Source organism: Heptranchias perlo, unplaced genomic scaffold (assembly GCF_035084215.1).
Source record: "Heptranchias perlo isolate sHepPer1 unplaced genomic scaffold, sHepPer1.hap1 HAP1_SCAFFOLD_550, whole genome shotgun sequence".
NCBI classification, from domain to species: Eukaryota; Metazoa; Chordata; class Chondrichthyes; order Hexanchiformes; family Hexanchidae; genus Heptranchias; species Heptranchias perlo.
The window spans coordinates 36,267-53,231 of record NW_027139571.1 but is presented as its reverse complement, the minus strand read 5'-3'; the positions used below and the strand labels follow the sequence as shown (position 1 = coordinate 53,231).

Sequence of the window (16,965 nt, the reverse complement as noted above, 5' to 3'; positions counted from 1 at the left end):
CTTTACCCACCTTTATTTCAGCTTCTGATCTCTCCAAGTCTTGCTGTTTGCTGGAACAATTCTGCTGGACTCCCCGAAGACTCTCGATTTCTCTCTCCAATTCTTCCTGTGAAGGCAATTGGAAAGTGTTTTAAAGGGATTGAAACTGGAATGTAAAAGGGAAATGATTCCGTTCCAGGAGTGACCCCACTGGGTGTGGATAGAAAGTGGTTTGGGGGATTCTCAGTGTCTGGGCCCTGAGCAGAAATATTCCCTTCTGTGACTCTCAGTAAAGAGGCGCTCCCTGCCCTGTATAAACTGAGGAACCACACACACACCGGCTTCTTTTCACACTGACTCACCGTGTGCTGCATTTTCACACGGACTCAGCTCCTCCATTTCCAGGAATCAGCCGAGGGGAAAGGGAGACAGACTCAGTCACACCAGCATTTCTCAAACACCAATTCCCTCTTGTTGTGAGAAACAGTTTCTCCCCCCAGCCCCTGAGTCTCCCCCCGTGGGTGTCCCTCACTCCCCCCACCGGTGATGGTCCTCTCCCTGCTGGTCAGATGGCAGAATACCCCAGCGTTGCACAGGGCTCCAACATGCTCTGCTCTACAGCCCTCTGCCATGGAGTGCCAGTTCTCACAGGTGCGCACACAGTGAATTACTGAGCTCTACAGTGCCCTCACCAGGAGGGGCTGAGTGTGGGTGAGGGGCAGTCACCCTGGGCCACTCTCACACCCTCCCAGTGCCCACCCTGTTCTCTCAGACAGACTGTAAGAGAAAGGGGAGGGAGCAAATCTGACTGACAAAAAACAAACAGCTGTAAACCCAGACCCTGGGCTAAATCAGCACTGTCTGCAATCAGTTCTAATTAATGTTGGTCATTAACAGGAAAACTCTCCCTCACTGTATTTAATATCAGGAATTGTGTCACTCACCTTAATTGCAGCTTGTGCCTGATCCAGGCTCAGCAGTGTGTGGGAATTATGTTTCCCTGTTATTGTACAGGAAACACACACACACTCTGCATCATCTTTACAGTAGAATTCAAGGATCTTCTTATGGTGAACGCACTGCCTGTCTGTAAGATCAGCCACAGGTTCGATTAGGGTGTGATCTTTGTCGGCCCCTTTCAATAAATGTGGTTTTAAATCATAGAATCATAGAAGTTACAACATGGAAACAGGCCCTTCGGTCCAACATGTCCATGTCGCCCAGTTTATACCACTAAGCTAGTCCCAATTGCCTGCACTTGGCCCATATCCCTCTATACCCATCTTACCCATGTAACTGTCCAAATGCTTTATAAAAGACAAAATTGTACCCGCCTCTACTACTGCCTCTGGCAGCTCGTTCCAGACACTCACCACCCTTTGAGTGAAAAAATTGCCCCTCTGGACCCTTTTGTATCTCTCCCCTCTCACCTTAAATCTATGTCCCCTCGTTATAGACTCCCCTACCTTTGGGAAAAGATTTTGACTATCTACCTTATCTATGCCCCTCATTATTTTATAGACTTCTATAAGTTCACCCCTTAACCTCCTACTCTCCAAAAAAAGTCCCAGTCTATCTAACCTCTCCCTATAAGTCAAACGATCAAGTCCCGGTAGCATCCTAGTAAATGTTTTCTGCACTCTTTCTAGTTTAATAATATCCTTTCTATAATAGGGTGACCAGAACTGTACACAGTATTCCAAGTGTGGCCTTACTAATGTCTTGTACAACTTCATCAAGACATCCCAACTCCTGTATTCAATGTTCTGACCAATGAAACCAAGCATGCTGAATGCCTTCTTCACCACCCTATCCACCTGTGACTCCACTTTCAAGGAGCTATGAACCTGTACTCCTAGATCTCTTTGTTCTATAACTCTCCCCAACGCCCTACCATTAACGGAGTAGGTCCTGGCCCGATTCGATCTACCAAAATGCATTACCTCACATTTATCTAAATTAAACTCCATCTGCCATTCATCGGCCCACTGGCCCAATTTATCAAGATCCTGTTGCAATCCTAGATAACCTTCTTCACTGTCCACAATGCCACCAATCTTGGTGTCATCTGCAAACTTACTAACCATGCCTCCTAAATTCTCATCCAAATCATTAATATAAATAACAAATAACAGCGGACCCAGCACCGATCCCTGAGGCACACCGCTGGACACAGGCTTTAGTTTGAAAAACAACCCTCTACAACCACCCTCTGTCTTCTGTCGTCAATCCAATTTTGTATCCAATTGGCTACCTCACCTTGGATCCCGTGAGATTTAACCTTATGTAACAACCTACCACGCGGTACCTTGTCAAAGGCTTTGCTGAAGTCCATGTAGATCACGTCTACTGCACAGCCCTCATCTATCTTCTTGGTTAGCCCTTCAAAAAACTCAATCAAATTCGTGAGACATGATTTTCCTCTCACAAAACCATGCTGACTGTTCCTAATCAGTCCCTGCCTCTCCAAATGCCTGTAGATCCTGTCCCTCAGAATACCCTCTAACAACTTACCCACTACAGATGTCAGGCTCACCGGTCTGTAGTTCCCAGGCTTTTCCCTGCCGTCCTTCTTAAACAAAGGCACAACATTTGCTACCCTCCAATCTTCAGGCACCTCACCTGTAGCTGTCGATGATTCAAATATCTCTGCTAGGGGACCTGCAATTTCCTCCCTAACCTCCCATAACGTCCTGGGATACATTTCATCAGGTCCCGGAGATTTATCTACCTTGATGCGCATTAAGACTTCCAGCACCTCCCTCTCTGTAATATGTACACTCCTCAAGACATCACTATTTATTTCCCCAAGTTCCCTAACATCCATGCCTTTCTCAATCGTAAATACCGATGTGAAATATTCATTTAGGATCTCACCCATCTCTTGTGGTTCCGCACATAGATGACCTTGTTGATCCTTAAGAGGCCCTACTCTCTCCCAAGTTACTCTTTTGCCCTTTATGTATTTGTAGAAGCTCTTTGGATTCGCCTTTGCTTTATCTGCCAAAGCAATCTCATGTCCCCTTTTTGCCCTCCTGATTTCTCTCTTAACTCTACTCCGGCAATCTCTATACTCTTCAAGGGATCCACTTGATCCCAGCTGCCGATGCATGTCATATGCCTCCTTCTTCTTTTTGACCAGGGCCTCAATCTCCCGAGTCATCCAAGGTTCCCTACTTCTACCAGCCTTGCCCTTCACTTTATAAGGAATGTGCTTACCCTGAAGGGAGCAAAGAGATGTTTCACATTTCAGACACATTGGGCATGATTTTCGCTTTGAAAAACGGGTGGGTTGGGGACGGGGTGCATTAAAAATTGCAACAATTTAAAACCCGCCCCCAACCCGCCTCCAACCCGCCCATTTCTGGTTTTCCCAGGGGCGGGACGAGGGGCGGGACGAGGGGCGGGCGACCAACCCGCTCTCAGGAGGAGGGTTGGTCATTAAAAGCTTTCAAGGAGGCTGTGGGCCTCCATTTTGTCAGGTTTTGTGATTTTAGTCACTGGGGCCCGGGATTCCTGGGCCTTCTCCATCACACCGTGAGAGGAGGCGAGAAGGCCCGAAACTGCAGGTGAGTGCCTTTACAGCACAGCTTGTGGGCCCAGAGGAGCAGGAGTGCTTCCCCCCGGCCCGACAAGCCCACCTGCAGCGATGACCTCCGATCATGACCCCGCCACCCCTCGTTGACTGATCCCCCGGTGACTGACCCCCTATCCCCCTCCTGATGACCCCCGATTCCCCTCCCGATGACCCCCGATCCCCCTCCCGATGACCCCCGATCCCCCTCCCGATGACCCCCGATCCCCCTCCCAATGACCCCCGATTCCCCTCCCGATGACCCTGATCCCCCTCCCCATGACGCCCGATACCCCTCCTGATGACCAACCCCCCAATGACTGATCCCCACCCCAATGACTAACTCCCCCCGACACCGCCAATGCCACCATGCCCCCCAATGCCCCCATGCCCACCGATGACCTTTACCCTCCCATCCATCCAATCTAAGGCTGACCTGAACACTTACCCCTTCCTTGCTCTGCTCCCATCTGACTGAGACCGGCCTGTCAATCAGGCTGGCCTGTCAGTCGGGAAACCGTCAAAAAAAAGACATCCTGACCTTAAAATTGTAAGAATGTCTGGGAAACCCGTACTTCCGGGTTTCCTCTCCGCAAATCGACCCGCACCCCCACCGCCCCCTTCCTGGCTCCTGGCTAAAATTACCCCCATCCTCAAAGCTGGGGATGGATTCTCGATGCAGTACTCACACAAGACATGGGCTGAATCAGCAGGAGGCTGTGACCGTGTGTATTTTTCCACAATATTACACAGCGTAACGTTTCTCTCCAGACTGGGCCTGGGGTTGAATTTCCGGTGACACTGAGGACACTCAAACCCTTCTGGGCCTGGTGTCTGGGCCCAAACTCCCTCAATACATTTCAAACAGAAACTGTGCTGACAGAACAAAACCACCGGGTCCTGGTACACCTGGAGACACACAGCACAGGTTAATTCATCCTCTAAAGCTCCGGGCTCCATTCCTACAGCTCCTGAAGCAGCTTTCACACAGAACAAGAGAGAGCGACGAACCAGAGCAGGAAGTGAAATTCTTGTAAACACTCAGTGTCGGGAGTGACGGTGTTAATTTCATGATTCACCTTTGCTGAAGATTAACCCTTTCAGGCCTGCAGCAGCAGTTCAGAACAAAAATCAGAAACACACAGAAAAAATTTGTAATTTTAAGAATAACCTTTACAAATCCTGCAGAGAGGAAGGTGAAGGAGATCTCTGGGAGGAATGGAAAAATATACAGAAAAAGTTAAAAGGTTCATCAGAGGGGCAAAGAGAGATCAAACAAAGCAAACCAGCAGAGGCTGCAAGTCTCAGTAAACTCAACACGAAACATGTCCAAACAACACAGAGCTGTGACCAACAAAGATAAAATAATGTTGTACATCAAATCCAAAACAGGAGAATACAGTCAGAGGAAGTCACGATCAAACTGTACAGGGTCTGGTCAGACCCACCTCGAGTACTGTGTCCAGTTCTGGTCAGTCCCACCTCGAGTACTGTGTCCAGTTCTGGTCAGACCCACCTCGAGGACTGTGTCCAGTTCTGGTCAGACCCACCTTGAGTACTGTGTCCAGTTCTGGTCAGACCCACCTCGAGTACTGTGTCCAGTTCTGGTCAGACCCACCTCGAGGACTGTGTCCAGTTCTGGTCAGACCCACCTTGAGTACTGTGTCCAGTTCTGGTCAGACCCACCTCGAGTACTGTGTCCAGTCCTGGTCAGTCCCACATCGAGTACTGTATCCAGTTCTGTCAGTCATACCTCGAGTACTGTGTCCAGTTCTGGTCAGTCCCACATCGAGTACTGTATCCAGTTCTGTCAGTCATACCTCGAGTACTGTATCCAGTTCTGTCAGTCATACCTCGAGGACTGTGTCCAGTCCTGTCAGTCACACCTCGAGTACTGTATCCAGTTCTGTCAGTCATACCTCGAGTACTGTGTCCAGTTCTGGTCAGACTGCACCGCAATCAGCTTACAAGGGAGCTGATGGTCATTCAGGCATTCTTCACACTCTGCTGGGGACTAACCAAGTAGTACTGAGGACAAGGAGGATGGAGGTACTTGTAGGGGAACGGAGACTTAAGTGACCAGGACAGACATGATAAAGTGAACATTGCCCATGAATGTCCCACTGCTGGTGTACCCTAATCTGATAGGCATTCCATCTCAACAGCCAGGCCATCAATCAGCATCTGGCAGGATCCAGATCCTGATCCTGACACTTCAGCTCACTGTTTGGATCCAGAGAAACATAGAAAATAGGAACAGGAGTAGGCCATTCGGCCCTTCGAGCCTGCTCTGCCATTCAATATGATCCTCTATCTCAATACCATATTCTCGCTCTCTCCCCATACCCATAATGCCTTTTGTGTCTAGAAATCTATCTATCTCCTTCTTAAATATATTCAGTGACTTGGCCTCCACTGCCTTCTGTGGTAGAGAATTCCACAGGTTCACCACCCTCTGAGTGAAGAAATTTCTCCTCATCTCAGTCCTAAATGTTCTACCCTGTATCCTGAGACTGTGACCCCTGGGTCTCGACCCCCAGCCAGGGGAAACATCCTCCCTGCATCCAGTCTATCGAGCCCTGTCAGAATTTAATACGTTTCAATGAGACCCCTCTCATTCTTCTAAACTCGAGTGAATACCGGCCTAGTCGACCCAATCTCTCCTCATACGACAGTCCTGCCATCCCAGGAATCAGTCTGGTGAACCTTCGCTGTACTCCCTCCATGGCAAGTATATCCTTTCTTAGGTAAGGAGACCAAAACTGCACACAATACTCCAGGTGTGGTCTCACCAAGGCCCTGTATAACTGCAGTACGACATCCCTGCTCCTGTATTCAAATCCTCTTGCAATGAAGGCCAACATACCATTTGCCTTCCTAACTGCTTGTTGTACCTGCATGTTTGCTTTCAATGACTGGTGTACAAGGACACCCAGGTCCCTTTGTACATCAACATTCCCCAATCTATCACCATTTAAATAATACTCTGCCTTTCTGTTTTTCCTTCCGAAGTGGATAACTTCACATTTATCCACATTATACTGCATCTGCCATGTATTTGCCCACTCACTCAACTTGTCTAAATCGCCTTGAAGCCTCTTTGCATCCTCCTCACAACTCACGATCCCACCTAGTTTTGTGACATCAGCAAACTTGGAAATATTACATTTGGTTCCCTCATCCAAATCATTGATATATATTGTGAATAGCTGGAGCCCAAGCACTGATCCCTGCGGTACCCCACTAGTCACTGCCTGGCACCCAGTGAAAGACCCATTTATTCCTACTCTCTGTTTCCTGTCTGTTAACCAATTTTCAATCCATGCCGGTATATTACCTCCAATCCCATGTGCTTTAATTTTGTACAATAACCTCTTATGTGGGACTTTATCAAAGGCCTTCTGAAAATCCAAATAAACCACATCCACTGGTTCTCCCTTATCTATTCTACCAGTTACATCCTCAAAAAACTCCAGTAGGTTTGTCAAACACGATTTCCCTTTCATAAATCCAAATTGACTTTGTCTAATCCCGTTGATATTTTCTAAGTGTCCTGTTATCACATCCTTTATAATAGACTCCAGCATTTTCCCTACTACTGACGTTAGGCTAACCGGTCTGTATTTCCCTGTTTTCTCGCTCCCTCCTTTTTTAAATAGTGGAGTTACATTTGCCACCCTCCAATCTGCAGGACTGTTCCATAACCTATTGAATTTTGGAAGATGACAACGAATGCATCCACTATTTCCATGACTACCTCTTTTCGTACTCTGGGATGCAGATTATCAGGCCCTGGGGATTTATCGGCTTTAAGTTCCATTAATTTCTCCAGCACTATTTTTTTACGAATAATAATTCCTCCTTCTCACTGGACCCTTGGTTCCCGAGCATTTCTGGGAATCACGCTCACTTTGACCTATTTGTCCTGGGAGCCGGATTCTGTTCCCTTGCAGGGTCCACCCTTCTCACCCTGAGTACCAGTTGGACAGTGTCCAGCAGTGTTTGGAGGATGTCGGAATGAAGCAGAAAGATTCCCTAAAAAAGTAGGGACGTCTTTAATCTTCAAATGACTTGGCGTTCTCCCGTGGGCTCCTGAAGTCAGACTGGCAGCATTCAACACCGGTGTATCTGAAAAGCACGGTCTGTGAGGCCAGTAAAGGGTTAACCAGAGCCACCTCCTGCTGCAATTTTCTGCAGCATCCTGGAGATCAGGCAACCCTGAGCAACAGAATCTAGAAACAAAAGAATGAAAGACTGTCCCAGCCTCCACCTTGACTGTCTGAGGTCCTCGAGCAGATTGGTGATTGTCTGGTGATACGAGCAAGTCGATCGATCTGGTCACCCCCCAAGTCCTGAAGATATTCTGGACTACCTCAGTGTGGATCATCCACTCGTCAGGATGGACTACAGAGCAGCTGAGTGTGCCGACTGTAGTGTTGTCCACGCCGGCCAAATGTGGCACCAAGAGTGTCACCCCATCGTTCAAGCACCAATGGGAAGCAACGTGTCATCTTGACAGAAGGACCCAGGAGGGAGTCCCACCCTGTAGACAGACCGGAATACTGCCATATTGTCTGCCTGGAGACACACTGACTTACCCCGCACCGAGTCTGAAAATGGATAATGTCCTGTTGTATCGTTCACTCCTCGAGCCTGTTGAAATGCCAAGTGAACCCATCCGTGTCCACTGGCCTAGAAGCCCATTCACCCTGAATGTGACCTCCACCCATATGTCAGAGCATTAGCTGAAGACCCTGATGGCTGCAGCACCAACCCCTGGAGAACACTGTGCTCCCAGGACCACCAGCTCTAGTTCAGATGCCGTGGCAAAGGAGACCTGTGGAAACATTACTGGCGGAGCAAGGCTCAACTGGAGAAATATCCCCAACAGTTGAGCCTTCTGGATGACAATCACTCACTCACTCTCAGTGTGGATGGTAGAAGACCATGATGTCACCTGCCAGTATGCCCAGTAGTAGATGGTTCCTCTGATGGTCAAACCAAACCACGTTGTGAAAAACATGGAGGCTCAAGCTGCTAACGCAGAGGATACTCACTACTCCTGGTCTCCTGGACCCAAGCATCCAGAGTGATCCACGTCCACATGGAAGGACTGGAAATGGCCAGTCATCCAGATCTGTGGTGGGCTATCAAGGCAGGATCACTGCTTGGGGACGTGGAGCTGGACAGGGTCTCGAAGGTTACTTGTTGTGAGCTCCCTGCGTTCCAGGTCCTAATCTGGAATGACGGGCTGGCATGGTACAAAGGACATTGCGGCCCAGCTAAAGCTTTGAAGGGGCCTGTAGATGGGGTGTTGCCTAAGTGTCCCCCCCACCTTGGGTGCCAATCCGGGAATGCCTGAAGGTTCTGCTGGAGATGCTTGTAGCCCTGCAGCTGCTCCTCCATTTGCTCGCCAATGAAGACCTCAGCATCAAACGGCAGCTGCAGTAGTTGCTGTACAGTTCCTGAAGGAACCCCAAGGTGCGCAGACAAGCTAATTGGTGATACAAGATCCACTGGACGATGGACGCTGCTCCTACATTGAGGGCACCCACACAGCCTGCTGCTGCAGTGGATGCTCTCTGAAGGTGGTCCTCACTGTGTGGCAGGGATTGTTCCCTCAACTCACCTGCGAACCATTTGCCTGCCAATAAGTAAAGCCGGCCCCAGTGGATTTGGTAGCAGGGAAAATGGGATATGCGCCAAACCCTGCAGGAAGGTCCACCAGACCCACATGTCCCACCATTTGGATTGTGGTGGGTGGAACAGGACTCGTTTCCTGGGCGGTGACCTTCCTTCTGATGCTTTCACGACTAAAGTTCACCAGCTGGATCAGTGAACTGCAAGGTGTGAAGCAGGGTGGCAGAGGCACTATGGATGCTGTCTACCTTGGCCATAACCAACAGAAGGACAGGGACTTCCGGAACCGACAGTTTCAGACTCTGGGTCACCCTTGTGTTGAATACATGAATAAGCCTCAGTGACTGGAGGTCGTGGTCTGACTCAGGCTCCCAACTGGGCTTCCGAAGGTGGGAAGCCTCCGGGCAGCTTCCTCGGGCTAAACCGACAGGGAAGGTTGATAGTTAGCCCCTGGGAACAGGGATGAGGGCGGCTATACCAGCAACAGACTCATGAATACAAGTGCCGATCGAGTTAAACCCTCGAGACATGAGCCCCTGCCACTCGGGGGAGGTGCCACTGAGGCACACGTAACCTCCCTGGGAGTGAGAGCCCTTGGAACCTGGATGCCCCTCAGGAATTGTAGGGAGCGGCTGAAGGTGGTGGGGGGTGGGGGAGACACAGATCTATAAAAAGTGAACGGAGACCTGGGACTGCCCTCACCAAAGTGGAACTCACTCGCAGCATCGGTGACCCTGAGCGGGGTCGAGTCCTCCGAGAGAGGTGCCCCCAAATGAGCTGGCGCCAACTGGAGACCAATGTCCCGGGGCTGGGTTGGTGTCACCAGAGGGCACGACAGATGCCTCTGGTGAAGGACTCACCAACAGTAGCTGGCGGCACTTGGGGGAACCAGCCTGATTCTGGCACCAGAAGGCACGGACACCTCAGAGCCAGCTGGTGCCAGAGGAGGACTCTTCCTCTTTATCCCGGGAGGCCTCGGTACAAGTTGGTACCGGGGCTTCACCCGATGGTGTGGACTGGGATGGCAGGGATTGGTTGGCGAGTGGCTTTAACCAGCCTGTCCCACTCTACACCATCGAGGCAACAACCGGAGTGTCCCCCCTCGAGACTTTCCTGTTCAGTCCCAAGGTGGAGCTCCAGCCGACATCGGTCGGAGATGACTGTATGGACTGGGCCCTCTCCAGTGCCAGTGCAGTTAACCCCGAGCAGTGCCGAACTGAACCTGGAGTTGGAGCAGGGTTGGTGCTTGATGCCGATGCAGGGACAAGATGGCTGGACGTGGAGGTCCAGCCCAGGGGAGTGGGGAGGAGGGGAGCAAATTAACAATACAAATAGATGTCAGAATAAGTCAAGGCAGAGCTGGTAGGGATAACAGGCTCGGTGACCTTAGTGTCCAAACTGCAGACCCACAGACTTCTCACTGTTAGTGATCAGTGTAAATTGTTGGCCAACCCTTCAATGACTCCTCAGATGGGCCTGTAGATGAGACACAATCAATCGAGGAAGGGACTAAGGTTCTCTCTGGGCACTTTCATTGCTTCAATCATCAGAATCAATGAACCAGTTCCAAACTTTTAGTTTCAGTTCCGTACTCTTGACATCTATTTGTCTTGTTAATCCGGGGAGGTGAACAAAATAAACCTGGTGGGTCGACCCTTTCATTTTGCTAAAACTGGGAGTCTGGGATGGGAAAGAAATGTGAGAGAAGGGAGAGAGTGGGTTTAACACCATCTCCAGTCATTGGCTGCACGTTTAGATGGGTCTTTGGGGGTTGGTTTTTGGCCGTCAATTAAAAAGCAAATGAAAAGATGTGGAGTTGGCACTGAGAAATGGATGGGACACAGAGGGATGGCGTGAGGGGAATTTCAGTTGCACTGCTCCCTCCTTTGTGGTATCTCTGCTGGCATTGATTCGATTCCGGTCAGGATACGCTCTCACTTGTATTAGATCCACTTGTTCTTTGTGGTTTTGTTCCAACTTTAGTCTGTGGGGAGTTTGATAAAAACACCCATTTCCTCTCACTCATCCTGACACCAACTGTGTACCTGTGGCAGCAGAAGAAATTACACATAAAATCACTGGATTGCAACAAGGACAACGACAGGCATTTTATAGCTGCCCACATATAGTAAACCATTCAACATGGAAATGCTTAATGCAGATGACTTGTTTCTTTTCTTGTAACGTTTCTGGCCACAGATTCTGATGCCACCTGAGTATTAAAGGCAGAAGATTCCACCGGTTCTGGAGTTGGACAATTGACACCTTCTTCAGAATCAGAGAGAAGGTCCAGAATGGCTGCCATGCCTTCAGGTGAACCAGGATCACTGGCACAAGAGGAGCTTGTCTGACACTATCGGAGTGCTTCAGATGGCAGGACCTGAACCAGCTGACCTGGGAGGTCCTTGGCAAGGACCCAGGGATTGACAAGTCCAGACGACACCAGTAACACCTGGGTCAAGAGTATCTCCCCGACTCCTTCAGTCTCATTGTCTGAGGCCAAGCCCAAGCTCCAGATCTTTTTATATTTTTAATTAACAGAGTGTCAATGCACTGGGTTCAATTAAATAATAAACTGTTCCTCATCAAAAACATTTCAGGAGCAGTATTTCCATTTTCAGTTTAAAACAGCCACTATCTCCCCCCTCTCACCCCCAGAATGCAGTATTTTCGGTGTTTCAGATATTGCCTGCAGCTCAAAAGAATGGAAGGAATTGGTACAGTGCCTATTTGCTGCAAGAGTTGCCTCTGAGAGTCTCTTGTGAAAGTTTTCCCACCTCACTCTCTGAGCTCTCTTCATATTCTCTGTGTCTTTCTCTCTTTTCTCTTTCTCTGTATCCACTCCCTGTCTCCAACTCTTCCTCTGTCAATGTCTTCTCTCCCTCTCCAAGACTTCTATTCTCTCCCACTCTGCTGGCTCGGTCTATTCTAATCACAATGAGGAAAATTAATTTTGAGTTTTGTAGCTCAGGATCATCGGTTGAGACTGCTGTACCTGGAATCATAGAATGGTACAGCACAGAATGAGACCATTCGGCCCCTTGTGTCTGTGCTGGCTCTTTGAAAGAGCTCCCCAATTATCCCACTGCAATGCTCTTTCCTCAGAGCCCTGCAAATCTCTCCTTTACAAGTTTATATCCAATTCCCTTCCCTTGGGCCGGTGTCAGGAGCGGTGGGGCAGCGATGGGATTGTTTGCCTTCTACCAATGATGTTAGGTAGTTGTAAACATTTACAGCAACTGGAGTGAGGCCCAGTAAACATTGGTAACTGGTCCCCACCTTCCAGACTACCTATGAGCAATGCCATGGGAGATCTACCAATGGTAAGTTGTTGTCTACATTTACAGAACAGGGAGTGAGCACCAAACTCAAGGACTGGGAGCAGCCGATCAGTGAGGGACAACAGGGAGGGAGGGACCTGAGAGTGGGGCTCAGTAACCAGCAGTAACCAGGCTCCAGGCCCCAGACTACCTAATGAGCAACGCCATGGAAGATCCTTTAGTGACATTACATTGAACTATTCCACCCGACTGTGCATCAATATTACTGGGTCTGTTAAACTGTCCATATTACTCGTTGTGACTTTCACAAATAATGATACAAGATAAACACGTTGAGACAAACCTTTCAATGACCACAACCTTCTGTCTAATTGATGATGTTTCCATGTGTTCTCTTCACAAAGTAAACCTGTTCAGATCCTCTACCCGACCCCATTCACTCCGAGATAGATCAGCCAGTTAGTCCCAGTCAGTGCAGCTCCCTTTCCTTCACTTAAACTGGTTGTCCAGCCTCCTGCCTCAAATTGACCCAGTTTACAAACCTCTTGTGATGTCTGATCTCACTGTGATGCTCAGTGTGAGGGTGAGGCTCGCTCTGTGACCTCACGGTGTGACCCGTCCAGTTAAAGGGGCCTCACCTTTGATGAAACAGAGTTTGGCAAAAACCCTTGGGCTTCATTTCGATTACAATGACTTGATTCACTAGAATGCAATAACAGGTTTCGAGGGGGTTCGGACCCAGAGAAGACGGTGCACGGGCGATGGGGAATGATGGGATTATTTGCCTTCTACCAATGATAAGTTGCTGTATACATTTACAGCAACAAGAATGGGGCCATTCAGCTCTTCGAGCCTGTTCCGCCATTCAATTAGATCACGGCTGATCTGTATCATGACTCCATTTACCCTCCTTCATTCCATCGCACTTAATTAACACCCTCACCTAAAGAATATCTATCAATCTATTTTTGAAATTTTCAATTGACCCCCAGCCCACCAACTTTTTGGGGGAAGAGAATTCGAGATTTCCACTGTCTTTTGTGTGAAGAAGTGCTTCCTGACATCACCCCTGAATGGCCTAGCTCTAATTTTAAATTTCTGCCCCCTTGTTCTGGACACCCCCACCAGAGGAAATGGTTTCTCTCCATCTACGCTTTCAAATCCTTTACTCATCTGAAACACCACAATTGGATCACCCCTTAATCTTCTATACTCAAGGGAATACAAGCCGAGTTGGTGCAACCTGTCCTCATAATTTAACCCTTTTAACCCCGTATCATTCTGGTGAATATGGGCTGCACCCCCTCCAAGGCCAATCTATCCTTCCTGAGGTGCAGTGCCCAGAACTGAACGCAGTCTCCAGATGTGGTCTAACCAGAGACCGATACAACTGTCTACATTTACAGAACAGAGAGTGAGCACCAAACTCAAGGACTGGGAGCAGCCGGTCAGTGAGGGACAACAGGGAGGGAGGGACCTGAGAGTGGGGCTCAGTAACCAGCAGTAACCAGGCTCCAGGCCCCAGACTACCTAATGAGCAACGCCATGGAAGATCCTTTCGTGACATTACATTGAACTATTCCACCCGACTGTGCATCAATATTACTGGGTCTGTTAAACTGTCCATATTACTCGTTGTGACTTTCACAAATAATGATACAAGATAAAAACGTTGAGACAAACCTTTCAATGACCACAACCTTCTGTCTAATTGATGATGTTTCCATGTGTTCTCTTCACAAAGTAAACCTGTTCAGATCCTCTACCCGACCCCATTCACTCCGAGATAGATCAGCCAGTTAGTCCCAGTCAGTGCAGCTCCCTTTCCTTCACTTAAACTGGTTGTCCAGCCTCCTGCCTCAAATTGACCCAGTTTACAAACCTCTTGTGATGTCTGATCTCACTGTGATGCTCAGTGTGAGGGTGAGGCTCGCTCTGTGACCTCACGGTGTGACCCGTCCAGTTAAAGGGGCCTCACCTTTGATGAAATGGTGTTTGGCAAAAACCCTTGGTCTTCATTTCGATTACAATGACTTGATTCACTAGAATGCAATAACAGGTTTCGAGGGGGTTCGGACCCAGAGAACAGGGAGTGCGGTGATGGACAGTGATGGGATTGTTTGCCTTCTCCCAGTGATGTTGAGTAGTTGTATACATTTACAGCAACAGGAGGAGGCCATTCAGCCCCTCGAGCCTGCTCCACCATTTAAATAGATGATGATCTCACACTTTCCAACATTAAATTCCATCTGCCACAGTTTTGCCCTCTCACCTAATCTATCAATGACCCTTTGCAATTTTCTGCTCCCATCGACGTTATTTACTGTGCCTCCTAACTTAGTGTCGTCAGTAAACTGGGATATACGGCTCTCTATTCCTTCATCCAAGTCATTTATAAATATAGTGAAAAGCTGTGGCCCCGGGACAGATCCCTGGGGGACACCACTGGTCACATCCTGACAGTTTGAGTCCAGAGCTATTATCCCTACTCTCTGTCTCCTACTTCCTAACTAATTCCCTGTCCAAGCCAATAGGTTGCCTCCAATTCCAGACACTCTCATTTTTGTTAACAGTCTCTGATGTGGAACCTTGTCGAATGCTCAGCATGATCGGGAAAAACTCCAACCAAACTCCCCTGTCTGCTCGGTGAGTGAGGCCTCCACATTACGAGTAGCTGCTGGGGGGATTGCGTGGGCAGGCATAAGTCCCACCCTGCCCACTTCACCAACACCATCTCATTGCTGTTTGTGGGATCTTGCTGTGTGCAAATCGGCTCCCGTGTTTTGGTTCCTTTATTTCCTTCCTTCCTTCCTTCCTTCCTGCCTTCCCGTGGTCTGGCCCCCATCTTCACTCTGTGAGCCCAAGGGGCACAGGTCTGGGTGTATCCGGTGCACAACACACTTAACCATCCATCACCTTATCAGGATGGACAACATCAAGCGCTTTCAGGCCTCACCCTCCTCTGCCAAGACCACCGACTACTCCAGGGTCATCCTGGAGAGCAATGATAACCCTCCACTTCTTCACTGCCCCATCAATCATTTCCAGGAACTCGCCCCTACCCACCCCTCACCTCCAACAAGAAGTTGTGAGGAACTCACTGTCACTGTGGTGCACTATCCCCCTCGCCCTCACCCTCATGGCCCATACTCATCGATCACCATCATGCCTGGGGACTCGGCCTGCTGCAGTGCCTGGTGTGGAAGGGCATCTCGGGAGCAGCAGCAGGTCGACCTTTCAATGGCCCTTTACTCGAGAGCAGCGTAGACTTAGATGATAAGAGGGAGACTGTGGATTGGGGGTGGGGGAGATGGTCGGGGCGGGATAAGTCGGGCAGAGTCGGGAGCAGCAGCAAGAACATGGTGAGTGGGAGCGATGGCGAGAGAGGAGCAGCTGGTAAAGGGGTGAGTGAAACCTGGGGACCTTACTGTGGGTAAATAGTGAAAGATTATCTCCACTGGCCAGCCAGGCCCCACTCTATGGAGAGCTGCATGGCACCAATTTATGCCAGTCATTGTGAACCTGGCATCACACATGGCACAGTATCAGCCTGATCTGTAAAACTCCCCTGTCTGCTGGGGGAGTGAGGTCTCCACATTGAGCAGCCTCCCACTTCACTTTGACTCTGAAAACACTCCACTCCAGGCCAACCCAGCAATTGACCTGTGGGCCCCTTCGAATATTCGGCCCCATGAACAGGCACTGCAAGATCACGTGGTGGGGGGGCTGTAACCGTATCTCTGAGGCTGAATTTGACAAATCTACAGCACTGACTATTTGACATAATCTGAGCTCTAAGGTTGGTTTAGTGAGGGCGCATTTCATTCACCGAGAACGGGTGAGGGTGACATCATTGGAAGTGATGTCACTGGCCGATCAAATACTGGAAATCCCCAGACTGTCACTAATCAGTCCGTCAAACTAAACACTGTGGGAGAGAGCTGGGGAGAGTGATGGGGCATCGTGTGTGGGCCATGGATTGGCTCGCTGACGTTCATGGTCAAGAGCGACATCGAGGTCTAATGGGGGGAGGAGGAGAGTGAGATCGAGGTCTAATGGGGGGAGGAGGAGAGTGAGATCGAGGTCTAATGGGGGGGAGGAGGAGAGTGAGATCGAGGTCTAATGGGGGGAGGAGGAGAGTGAGATCGAGGTCTAATGGGGGGAGGAGGAGAGTGAGATCGAGGTCCAATGGGGAGGTTCCCTCCCTGCCCCCTGTTTCTGCTCCTCCCCCGCTGATTCTGCTCCCCTCCCCCCTCATGACTACCTGCATCGGCTGCATTTTTGGTGCTTGTCCTTCAGTCCGCACTTTTACTGACCGGCAGCGAGGGCAGTCGGTGACATACAATGAGCACGGTCGGCCAGATTGACGTCCCGCACATGGGCGTCATTGGAAGAGGAAACACTCAATCCCTTGCGATAGTCACAGTGTTGTTTTTTGGCAAGTCATGAGGTGAATCGTACAGATACATTTAAGGGGAAGTCGATAAGCAA

At 49.4% G+C, this 16,965-nt stretch overlaps 1 long non-coding RNA gene across 1 annotated transcript; it reads right to left on the bottom strand.

The window, feature by feature from the left end:
• Window positions 1-16: 16 nt before the first annotated feature.
• Window positions 17-4,637, bottom strand: LOC137315665 (uncharacterized). The gene is made up of 3 exons (XR_010961455.1): window positions 4,243-4,637; window positions 924-1,066; window positions 17-106 (listed from the first exon to the last, which is right to left on the bottom strand). It is a non-coding gene; the product is annotated as an uncharacterized lncRNA (long non-coding RNA).
• Window positions 4,638-16,965: the final 12,328 nt, after the last annotated feature.